The following is a 10,721-nucleotide window of genomic DNA, read 5'->3' as shown; positions in this document are numbered from 1 at the left end:
TGGTTTTGTATTGGTGCTATCTTTATGTGCAGGAGCCTTGGGCTTGGAGAGAGCTGAGCCCTGATTAGGGGGCGGGGCTTCACTGACTAGGGGTCCTATAAAGGTAGCAGCCAGTCAGGCAGCGGAACAGACAGCTGCAGCGGCACAGGAGCTAGCAAACAGCTGTAAACAGGGGAGTTTGAGTGGGAGTTCTGTTGGAGGAGAAGGTATTTGTGCGTGTTTGGTTTTGTATTGGTAGTACCTGTATGTGTAGGGGCTTTGTGCTGGGAGAGAAGCTGAGCCCTGATTAGGGGGCGGGGCTTCACTGACTAGGGGTCCTATAAAGGTAGCAGCCAGTCAGGCAGCGGAACAGACAGCTGCAGCGGCACAGGAGCTAGCAAACAGCTGTAAACAGGGGAGTTTGAGTGGGAGTTCTGTTGGAGGAGAAGGTATTTGTGTGTGTTTGGTTTTGTATTGGTAGTATCCGTATGTGCAGGGGCTTTGTGCTGGGAGAGAAGCTGAGACCTGATTAGGGGGCGGGGCTTCCCTGACTAGGGGTCCTATAAAGGTAGCAGCCAGTCAGACAGCGGCACAGGAGCTAGCAAACAGAGCTGTAAACAGGGGAGTTTGAGTGGGAGTTCTGTTGGAGGAGAAGGTATTTGTGTGTGTGTGTTTGGTTTTCTTTTGGTAGTATCTGTATGTGTAGAGGCTTGGAGGGGCTTTGTGCTGGGAGAGAAGCTGAGCCCTGATTAGGGGGCGGGGCTTCCCTGACTAGGGGTCCTATAAAGGTAGCAGCCAGTTAGGCAGCGGCACAGACAGCTGCAGCGGCACAGGAGCTAGCAAACAGAGCTGTAAACAGGGGAGTTTGACTGGGAGTTCTGTTGGAGGAGAAGGTATGTGTGTGTGTGTTTGGTTTTGTATTGGTGCTATCTTTATGTGCAGGAGCCTTGGGCTTGGAGAGAGCTGAGCCCTGATTAGGGGGCGGGGCTTCACTGACTAGGGGTCCTATAAAGGTAGCAGCCAGTCAGGCAGCGGAACAGACAGCTGCAGCGGCACAGGAGCTAGCAAACAGCTGTAAACAGGGGAGTTTGAGTGGGAGTTCTGTTGGAGGAGAAGGTATTTTTGTGTTTTTGGTTTTGTATTGGTAGTACCTGTATGTGTAGGGGCTTTGTGCTGGGAGAGAAGCTGAGCCCTGATTAGGGGGCGGGGCTTCACTGACTAGGGGTGCTATAAAGGGAGCAGCCAGTCAGGCAGCGGCACAGAGAGCTGCAGCGGCACAGGAGCTAGCAAACAGAGCTGTAAACAGGGGAGTTTGAGTGGGAGTTCTGTTGGATGAGAAGGTATTTGTGTGTGTTTGGTTTTGTATTGGTAGTATCTGTATGTGGAGAGGCTTGGAGGGGCTTTGTGCTGGGAGAGAAGCTGAGCCCTGATTAGGGGGCAGGGCTTCACTGACTAGGGGACCTATAAAGGTAGCAGGCAGTCAGGCAGCGGCACAGGAGCTAGCAAACAGAGCTGTAAACAGGGGAGTTTGAGTGGGAGTTCTGTTGGAGGAGAAGGTATTTCTGTGTGTTTGGTTTTGTATTGGTAGTATCTGTATGTGTAGGGGCTTTGTGCTGGGAGAAAAGCTGAGCCCTGATTAGGGGGCGGGGCTTCACTGACTAGGGGTCCTATAAAGGGAGCAGCCAGTCAGGCAGGGTCACAGACAGCTGCAGCGGAACAGGAGCTAGCAAACAGAGCTGTAAACAGGGGAGTTTGAGTGGGAGTTCTTTTGGAGGAGAAGGTATTTGTGTGTGTTTGGTTTTGTATTGGTAGTATCTGTATGTGTAGGGGCTTTGTGCTGGGAGAGAAGCTGAGCCCTGATTAGGGGGCGGGGCTTGACTGACTAGGGGTCCTAGAAAGGTAGCAGCCAGTCAGGCAGCGGCACAGGAGCTAGCAAACGGAGCTGTAAACAGGGGAGTTTGAGTGGGAGTTCTGTTGGAGGAGAAGGTATTTGTGTGTACTTGGTTTTGTATTGGGAGTATCTGTATGTGTAGGGGCTTTGTGCTGGGAGAGAAGCTGAGCCCTGATTAGGGGGCGGGGCTTCATTGACTAGGGGTCCTATAAAGGTACCAGCCAGTCAGGCAGCGGCACAGGAGCTAGCAAACAGAGCTGTGAACAGGGGAGTTTGAGTGGGAGTTCTGTTGGAGGAGAAGGTATTTGTGTGTACTTGGTTTTGTATTGGGAGTATCTGTATGTGTAGGGGCTTTGTGCTGGGAGAGAAGCTGAGCCCTGATTAGGGGGCGGGGCTTCACTGACTAGGGTCCTATAAAGGGAGCAGCCAGTCAGGCAGCGGCACAGACAGCTGCAGCGGCACAGGAGCTAGCAAACATCTGTAAACAGGGGAGTTTGAGTGGGAGTTCTGTTGGAGGAGAAGGTATTTGTGTGTGTGTGTTTGGTTTTGTATTGGTAGTATCCGTATGTGCAGGGGCTTTGTGCTGGGAGAGAAGCTCAGCCCTGATTAGGGGGCGGGGCTTCACTGACGAGGGGTCCTATAAAGGGAGCAGCCAGTCAGGCAGCGGCACAGACAGCTGCAGCGGCACAGGAGCTAGCAAACAGAGCTGTAAACAGGGGAGTTTGAGTGGGAGTTCTGTTGGAGGAGAAGGTATTTGTGTGTGTTTGGTTTTGTATTGGTAGTATCTGTATGTGTAGGGGCTTTGTGCTGGGAGAGAAGCTGAGCCCTGATTAGGGGGCGGGGCTTCCCTGACTAGGGGTCCTATAAAGGTAGCAGCCAGTCAGGCAGCTGCACAGGAGCTGGCAAACAGAGCTTTAAACAGGGGAGTTTGAGTGGGAGTTCTGTTGGAGGAGAAGGTATTTGTGTGTGTTTGGTTTTGTATTGGTAGTATCTGTATGTGTAGGGCTTTGTGCTGGGAGAGAAGCTGAGCCCTGATTAGGGGGCGGGGCTTCACTGACTAGGGGTGCTATAAAGGGAGCAGCCAGTCAGGCAGCGGCACAGAGAGCTGCAGCGGCACAGGAGCTAGCAAACAGAGCTGTAAACAGGGGAGTTTGAGTGGGAGTTCTGTTGGATGAGAAGGTATTTGTGTGTGTTTGGTTTTGTATTGGTAGTATCTGTATGTGGAGAGGCTTGGAGGGGCTTTGTGCTGGGAGAGAAGCTGAGCCCTGATTAGGGGGCAGGGCTTCACTGACTAGGGGACCTATAAAGGTAGCAGGCAGTCAGGCAGCGGCACAGGAGCTAGCAAACAGAGCTGTAAACAGGGGAGTTTGAGTGGGAGTTCTGTTGGAGGAGAAGGTATTTGTGTGTGTTTGGATTTGTATTGGTAGTATCTGTATGTGTAGGGGCTTTGTGCTGGGAGAAAAGCTGAGCCCTGATTAGGGGGCGGGGCTTCACTGACTAGGGGTCCTATAAAGGGAGCAGCCAGTCAGGCAGGGTCACAGACAGCTGCAGCGGAACAGGAGCTAGCAAACAGAGCTGTAAACAGGGGAGTTTGAGTGGGAGTTCTTTTGGAGGAGAAGGTATTTGTGTGTGTTTGGTTTTGTATTGGTAGTATCTGTATGTGTAGGGGCTTTGTGCTGGGAGAGAAGCTGAGCCCTGATTAGGGGGCGGGGCTTGACTGACTAGGGGTCCTAGAAAGGTAGCAGCCAGTCAGGCAGCGGCACAGGAGCTAGCAAACGGAGCTGTAAACAGGGGAGTTTGAGTGGGAGTTCTGTTGGAGGAGAAGGTATTTGTGTGTACTTGGTTTTGTATTGGGAGTATCTGTATGTGTAGGGGCTTTGTGCTGGGAGAGAAGCTGAGCCCTGATTAGGGGGCGGGGCTTCATTGACTAGGGGTCCTATAAAGGTACCAGCCAGTCAGGCAGCGGCACAGGAGCTAGCAAACAGAGCTGTGAACAGGGGAGTTTGAGTGGGAGTTCTGTTGGAGGAGAAGGTATTTGTGTGTACTTGGTTTTGTATTGGGAGTATCTGTATGTGTAGGGGCTTTGTGCTGGGAGAGAAGCTGAGCCCTGATTAGGGGGCGGGGCTTCACTGACTAGGGTCCTATAAAGGGAGCAGCCAGTCAGGCAGCGGCACAGACAGCTGCAGCGGCACAGGAGCTAGCAAACATCTGTAAACAGGGGAGTTTGAGTGGGAGTTCTGTTGGAGGAGAAGGTATTTGTGTGTGTGTGTTTGGTTTTGTATTGGTAGTATCCGTATGTGCAGGGGCTTTGTGCTGGGAGAGAAGCTCAGCCCTGATTAGGGGGCGGGGCTTCACTGACGAGGGGTCCTATAAAGGGAGCAGCCAGTCAGGCAGCGGCACAGACAGCTGCAGCGGCACAGGAGCTAGCAAACAGAGCTGTAAACAGGGGAGTTTGAGTGGGAGTTCTGTTGGAGGAGAAGGTATTTGTGTGTGTTTGGTTTTGTATTGGTAGTATCTGTATGTGTAGGGGCTTTGTGCTGGGAGAGAAGCTGAGCCCTGATTAGGGGGCGGGGCTTCCCTGACTAGGGGTCCTATAAAGGTAGCAGCCAGTCAGGCAGCTGCACAGGAGCTGGCAAACAGAGCTTTAAACAGGGGAGTTTGAGTGGGAGTTCTGTTGGAGGAGAAGGTATTTGTGTGTGTTTGGTTTTGTATTGGTAGTATCTGTATGTGTAGGGCTTTGTGCTGGGAGAGAAGCTGAGCCCTGATTAGGGGGCGGGGCTTCCCTGACTAGGGGTCCTATAAAGGTAGCAGCCAGTCAGACAGCGGCACAGGAGCTAGCAAACAGAGCTGTAAACAGGGGAGTTTGAGTGGGAGTTCTGTTGGAGGAGAAGGTATTTGTGTGTGTGTGTTTGGTTTTCTTTTGGTAGTATCTGTATGTGTAGAGGCTTGGAGGGGCTTTGTGCTGGGAGAGAAGCTGAGCCCTGATTAGGGGGCGGGGCTTCACTGACTAGGGGTCCTATAAAGGTAGCAGCCAGTTAGGCAGCGGCACAGACAGCTGCAGCGGCACAGGAGCTAGCAAACAGAGCTGTAAACAGGGGAGTTTGAGTGGGAGTTCTGTTGGAGGAGAAGGTATGTGTGTGTGTGTTTGGTTTTGTATTGGTAGTATCTGTATGTGTGGAGGCTTGGAGGGGCTTTGTGCTGGGAGAGAAGCTGAGCCCTGATTAGGGGGCGGGGCTTCACTGACGAGGGGTCCTATAAAGGGAGCAGCCAGTCAGGCAGCGGCACAGGAGCTAGCGAACAGAGCTGTAAACAGGGGAGTTGGAGTGGGAGTTCTGTTGGAGGAGAAGGTATTTGTGTGTGTTTGGTTTTGTATTGGTAGTATCTGTATGTGTAGGGGCTTTGTGCTGGGAGAGAAGCTGAGCCCTGATTAGGGGGCGGGGCTTCACTGACTAGGGGTCCTATAAAGGTAGCAGCCAGTCAGGCAGCGGAACAGACAGCTGCAGCGGCACAGGAGCTAGCAAACAGCTGTAAACAGGGGAGTTTGAGTGGGAGTTCTGTTGGAGGAGAAGGTATTTGTGTGTGTTTGGTTTTGTATTGGTAGTATCCGTATGTGCAGGGGCTTTGTGCTGGGAGAGAAGCTGAGACCTGATTAGGGGGCGGGGCTTCCCTGACTAGGGGTCCTATAAAGGTAGCAGGCAGTCAGGCAGCGGCACAGGAGCTAGCAAACAGAGCTGTAAACAGGGGAGTTTGAGTGGGAGTTCTGTTGGAGGAGAAGGTATGTGTGTGTGTGTTTGGTTTTCTTTTGGTAGTATCTGTATGTGTAGAGGCTTGGAGGGGCTTTGTGCTGGGAGAGAAGCTGAGCCCTGATTAGGGGGCGGGTCTTCACTGACTAGGGGTCCTATAAAGGGAGCAGCCAGTCAGGCAGCGACACAGACAGCTGCAGCGGTACAGGAGCTAGCAAACAGAGCTGTAAACAGGGGAGTTTGAGTGGGAGTTCTGTTGGAGGAGAAGGTATTTGTGTGTGTTTGGTTTTGTATTGGTGGTACCTGTATGTGTAGGGGCTTTGTGCTGGGAGAGAAGCTGAACCCTGATTAGGGGGCGGGTCTTCACTGACTAGGGGTCCTATAAAGGTAGCAGCCAGTCAGGCAGCGGCAAAGGAGCTAGCAAACAGAGCTGTAAACAGGGGAGTTTGAGTGGGAGTTCTGTTGGAGGAGAAGGTATTTCTGTGTGTTTGGTTTTGTATTGGTAGTATCTGTATGTGTAGGGGCTTTGTGCTGGGAGAAAAGCTGAGCCCTGATTAGGGGGCGGGGCTTCACTGACTAGGGGTCCTATAAAGGGAGCAGCCAGTCAGGCAGGGTCACAGACAGCTGCAGCGGAACAGGAGCTAGCAAACAGAGCTGTAAACAGGGGAGTTTGAGTGGGAGTTCTTTTGGAGGAGAAGGTATTTGTGTGTGTTTGGTTTTGTATTGGTAGTATCTGTATGTGTAGGGGCTTTGTGCTGGGAGAGAAGCTGAGCCCTGATTAGGGGGCGGGGCTTGACTGACTAGGGGTCCTAGAAAGGTAGCAGCCAGTCAGGCAGCGGCACAGGAGCTAGCAAACGGAGCTGTAAACAGGGGAGTTTGAGTGGGAGTTCTGTTGGAGGAGAAGGTATTTGTGTGTACTTGGTTTTGTATTGGGAGTATCTGTATGTGTAGGGGCTTTGTGCTGGGAGAGAAGCTGAGCCCTGATTAGGGGGCGGGGCTTCATTGACTAGGGGTCCTATAAAGGTACCAGCCAGTCAGGCAGCGGCACAGGAGCTAGCAAACAGAGCTGTGAACAGGGGAGTTTGAGTGTGAGTTCTGTTGGAGGAGAAGGTATTTGTGTGTGTTTGGTTTTGTATTGGTGGTATCTGTATGTGCAGGGGCTTTGTGCTTGGAGAGAAGCTGAGCCCTGATTAGGGGGCGGGGCTTCACTGACTAGGGTCCTATAAAGGGAGCAGCCAGTCAGGCAGCGGCACAGACAGCTGCAGCGGCACAGGAGCTAGCAAACATCTGTAAACAGGGGAGTTTGAGTGGGAGTTCTGTTGGAGGAGAAGGTATTTGTGTGTGTGTGTTTGGTTTTGTATTGGTAGTATCCGTATGTGCAGGGGCTTTGTGCTGGGAGAGAAGCTCAGCCCTGATTAGGGGGCGGGGCTTCACTGACGAGGGGTCCTATAAAGGGAGCAGCCAGTCAGGCAGCGGCACAGACAGCTGCAGCGGCACAGGAGCTAGCAAACAGAGCTGTAAACAGGGGAGTTTGAGTGGGAGTTCTGTTGGAGGAGAAGGTATTTGTGTGTGTTTGGTTTTCTTTTGGTAGTATCTGTATGTGTAGGGGCTTTGTGCTGGGAGAGAAGCTGAGCCCTGATTAGGGGGCGGGGCTTCACTGACGAGGGGTCCTATAAAGGTAGCAGCCAGTCAGGCAGCTGCACAGGAGCTGGCAAACAGAGCTTTAAACAGTGGAGTTTGAGTGGGAGTTCTGTTGGAGGAGAAGGTGTGTGTGTGTGTGTTTGGTTTTGTATTGGTAGTATCTGTATGTGTGGAGGCTTGGAGGGGCTTTGTGCTGGGAGAGAAGCTGAGCCCTGATTAGGGGGCGGGGCTTCACTGACGAGGGGTCCTATAAAGGGAGCAGCCAGTCAGGCAGCGGCACAGGAGCTAGCGAACAGAGCTGTAAACAGGGGAGTTGGAGTGGGAGTTCTGTTGGAGGAGAAGGTATTTGTGTGTGTTTGGTTTTGTATTGGTAGTATCTGAATGTGTAGGGGCTTTGTGCTGGGAGAGAAGCTGAGCCCTGATTAGGGGGCGGGGCTTCACTGACTAGGGGTCCTATAAAGGTAGCAGCCAGTCAGGCAGCGGAACAGACAGCTGCAGCGGCACAGGAGCTAGCAAACAGCTGTAAACAGGGGAGTTTGAGTGGGAGTTCTGTTGGAGGAGAAGGTATTTGTGTGTGTTTGGTTTTGTATTGGTAGTATCCGTATGTGCAGGGGCTTTGTGCTGGGAGAGAAGCTGAGACCTGATTAGGGGGCGGGGCTTCCCTGACTAGGGGTCCTATAAAGGTAGCAGGCAGTCAGGCAGCGGCACAGGAGCTAGCAAACAGAGCTGTAAACAGGGGAGTTTGAGTGGGAGTTCTGTTGGAGGAGAAGGTATGTGTGTGTGTGTTTGGTTTTCTTTTGGTAGTATCTGTATGTGTAGAGGCTTGGAGGGGCTTTGTGCTGGGAGAGAAGCTGAGCCCTGATTAGGGGGCGGGTCTTCACTGACTAGGGGTCCTATAAAGGGAGCAGCCAGTCAGGCAGCGACACAGACAGCTGCAGCGGTACAGGAGCTAGCAAACAGAGCTGTAAACAGGGGAGTTTGAGTGGGAGTTCGGTTGGAGGAGAAGGTATTTGTGTGTGTTTGGTTTTGTATTGGTGGTACCTGTATGTGTAGGGGCTTTGTGCTGGGAGAGAAGCTGAACCCTGATTAGGGGGCGGGTCTTCACTGACTAGGGGTCCTATAAAGGGAGCAGCCAGTCAGGCAGCGACACAGACAGCTGCAGCGGTACAGGAGCTAGCAAACAGAGCTGTAAACAGGGGAGTTTGAGTGGGAGTTCTGTTGGAGGAGAAGGTATTTGTGTGTGTTTGGTTTTGTATTGGTAGTATCTGTATGTGTAGGGGCTTTGTGCTGGGAGAGAAGCTGAGCCGTGATTAGGGGGGCGGGGCTTTCCTGACTAGGGGTCCTATAAAGGTAGCAGCCAGTCAGGCAGCGGCACAGACAGCTGGAGCAGCACAGGAGGTAGCAAACAGAGCTGTAAACAGGGGAGTTTGAGTGGGAGTTCTGTTGGAGGAGAAGGTATTTGTGGGTGTTTGGTTTTGTTTTGGTAGTATCTGTATGTGCAGGGGCTTTGTGCTGGGAGAGAAGCTGAGCCCTGATTAGGGGGCGGGGCTTGACTGACTAGGGGTCCTATAAAGGTAGCAGCCAGTCAGGCAGCGGCACAGGAGCTAGCAAACAGAGATGTAAACAGGGGAGTTGGAGTGGGAGTTCTGTTGGAGGAGAAGGTATTTGTGTGTGTTTGGTTTTGTATTGGTGGTATCTGTATGTGCAGGGGCTTTGTGCTTGGAGAGAGCTGAGCTCTGATTAGGGGGCGGGGCTTCACTGACTAGGGGTCCTATAAAGGTAGCAGCCAGTCAGGCAGCGGCACAGACAGCTGCAGCGGCACAGGAGCTAGCAAACAGAGCTGTAAACAGGGGAGTTGGAGTGGGAGTTCTGTTGGAGGAGAGGTGTTTGTGTGTGTGTGTTTGGTTTTGTATTGTTCGTATCTGTATGTGTAGGGGCTTTGTGCTGGGAGAGAATCTGAGCCCTGATTAGGGGGCGGGGCTTCACTGACTAGGGGTCCTATAAAGGTAGCAGCCAGTCAGGCAGCGGCACAGAGAGCTGCAGCGGCACAGGAGCTAGCAAACAGAGCTGTAAACAGGGGAGTTTGAGTGGGAGTTCTGTTGGACGAGAAGGTATTTGTGTGTGTTTGGTTTTGTATTGGTAGTATCTGTATGTGTAGAGGCTTGGAGGGGCTTTGTGCTGGGAGAGAAGCCGAGCCCTGATTAGGGGGCAGGGCTTCACTGACTAGGGGTCCTATAAAGGTAGCAAGCAGTCAGGCAGCGGCACAGGAGCTAGCAAACAGAGCTGTAAACAGGGGAGTTTGAGTGGGAGTTCTGTTGGAGGAGAAGGTATTTGTGTGTGTTTGGTTTTGTATTGGTAGTATCCGTATGTGCAGGGGCTTTGTGCTGGGAGAGAAGCTGAGACCTGATTAGGGGGCGGGGCTTCCCTGACTAGGGGTCCTATAAAGGTAGCAGCCAGTCAGACAGCGGCACAGGAGCTAGCAAAGAGAGCTGTAAACAGGGGAGTTTGAGTGGGAGTTCTGTTGGAGGAGAAGGTATTTGTGTGTGTGTGTTTGGTTTTCTTTTGGTAGTATCTGTATGTGTAGAGGCTTGGAGGGGCTTTGTGCTGGGAGAGAAGCTGAGCCCTGATTAGGGGGCGGGGCTTCCCTGACTAGGGGTCCTATAAAGGTAGCAGCCAGTTAGGCAGCGGCACAGACAGCTGCAGCGGCACAGGAGCTAGCAAACAGAGCTGTAAACAGGGGAGTTTGACTGGGAGTTCTGTTGGAGGAGAAGGTATGTGTGTGTGTGTTTGGTTTTGTATTGGTGCTATCTGTATGTGCAGGAGCCTTGTGCTTGGAGAGAGCTGAGCCCTGATTAGGGGGCGGGGCTTCACTGACTAGGGGTCCTATAAAGGTAGCAGCCAGTCAGGCAGCGGAACAGACAGCTGCAGCGGCACAGGAGCTAGCAAACAGCTGTAAACAGGGGAGTTTGAGTGGGAGTTCTGTTGGAGGAGAAGGTATTTTTGTGTTTTTGGTTTTGTATTGGTAGTACCTGTATGTGTAGGGGCTTTGTGCTGGGAGAGAAGCTGAGCCCTGATTAGGGGGCGGGGCTTCACTGACTAGGGGTGCTATAAAGGGAGCAGCCAGTCAGGCAGCGGCACAGAGAGCTGCACCTGCACAGGAGCTAGCAAACAGAGCTGTAAACAGGGGAGTTTGAGTGGGAGTTCTGTTGGATGAGAAGGTATTTGTGTGTGTTTGGTTTTGTATTGGTAGTATCTGTATGTGGAGAGGCTTGGAGGGGCTTTGTGCTGGGAGAGAAGCTGAGCCCTGATTAGGGGGCGGGGCTTCCCTGATAGGGGTCCTATAAAGTTTGCAGCCAGTCAGGCAGCGGCAAAGACAGCTGCAGCGGCACAGGAGCTAGCAAACAGAGCTGTAAACAGGGGAGTTTGAGTGGGAGTTCTTTTGGAGGAGAAGGTATTTGTGTGTGTTT

The sequence above is a fragment of the Lepidochelys kempii genome, unplaced genomic scaffold, assembly GCF_965140265.1.
Source record: "Lepidochelys kempii isolate rLepKem1 unplaced genomic scaffold, rLepKem1.hap2 scaffold_118, whole genome shotgun sequence".
Taxonomy (NCBI): domain Eukaryota; kingdom Metazoa; phylum Chordata; order Testudines; family Cheloniidae; genus Lepidochelys; species Lepidochelys kempii.
The sequence above is the reverse complement of the archived record's forward strand: the minus strand, read 5'-3'. Positions refer to the sequence as shown.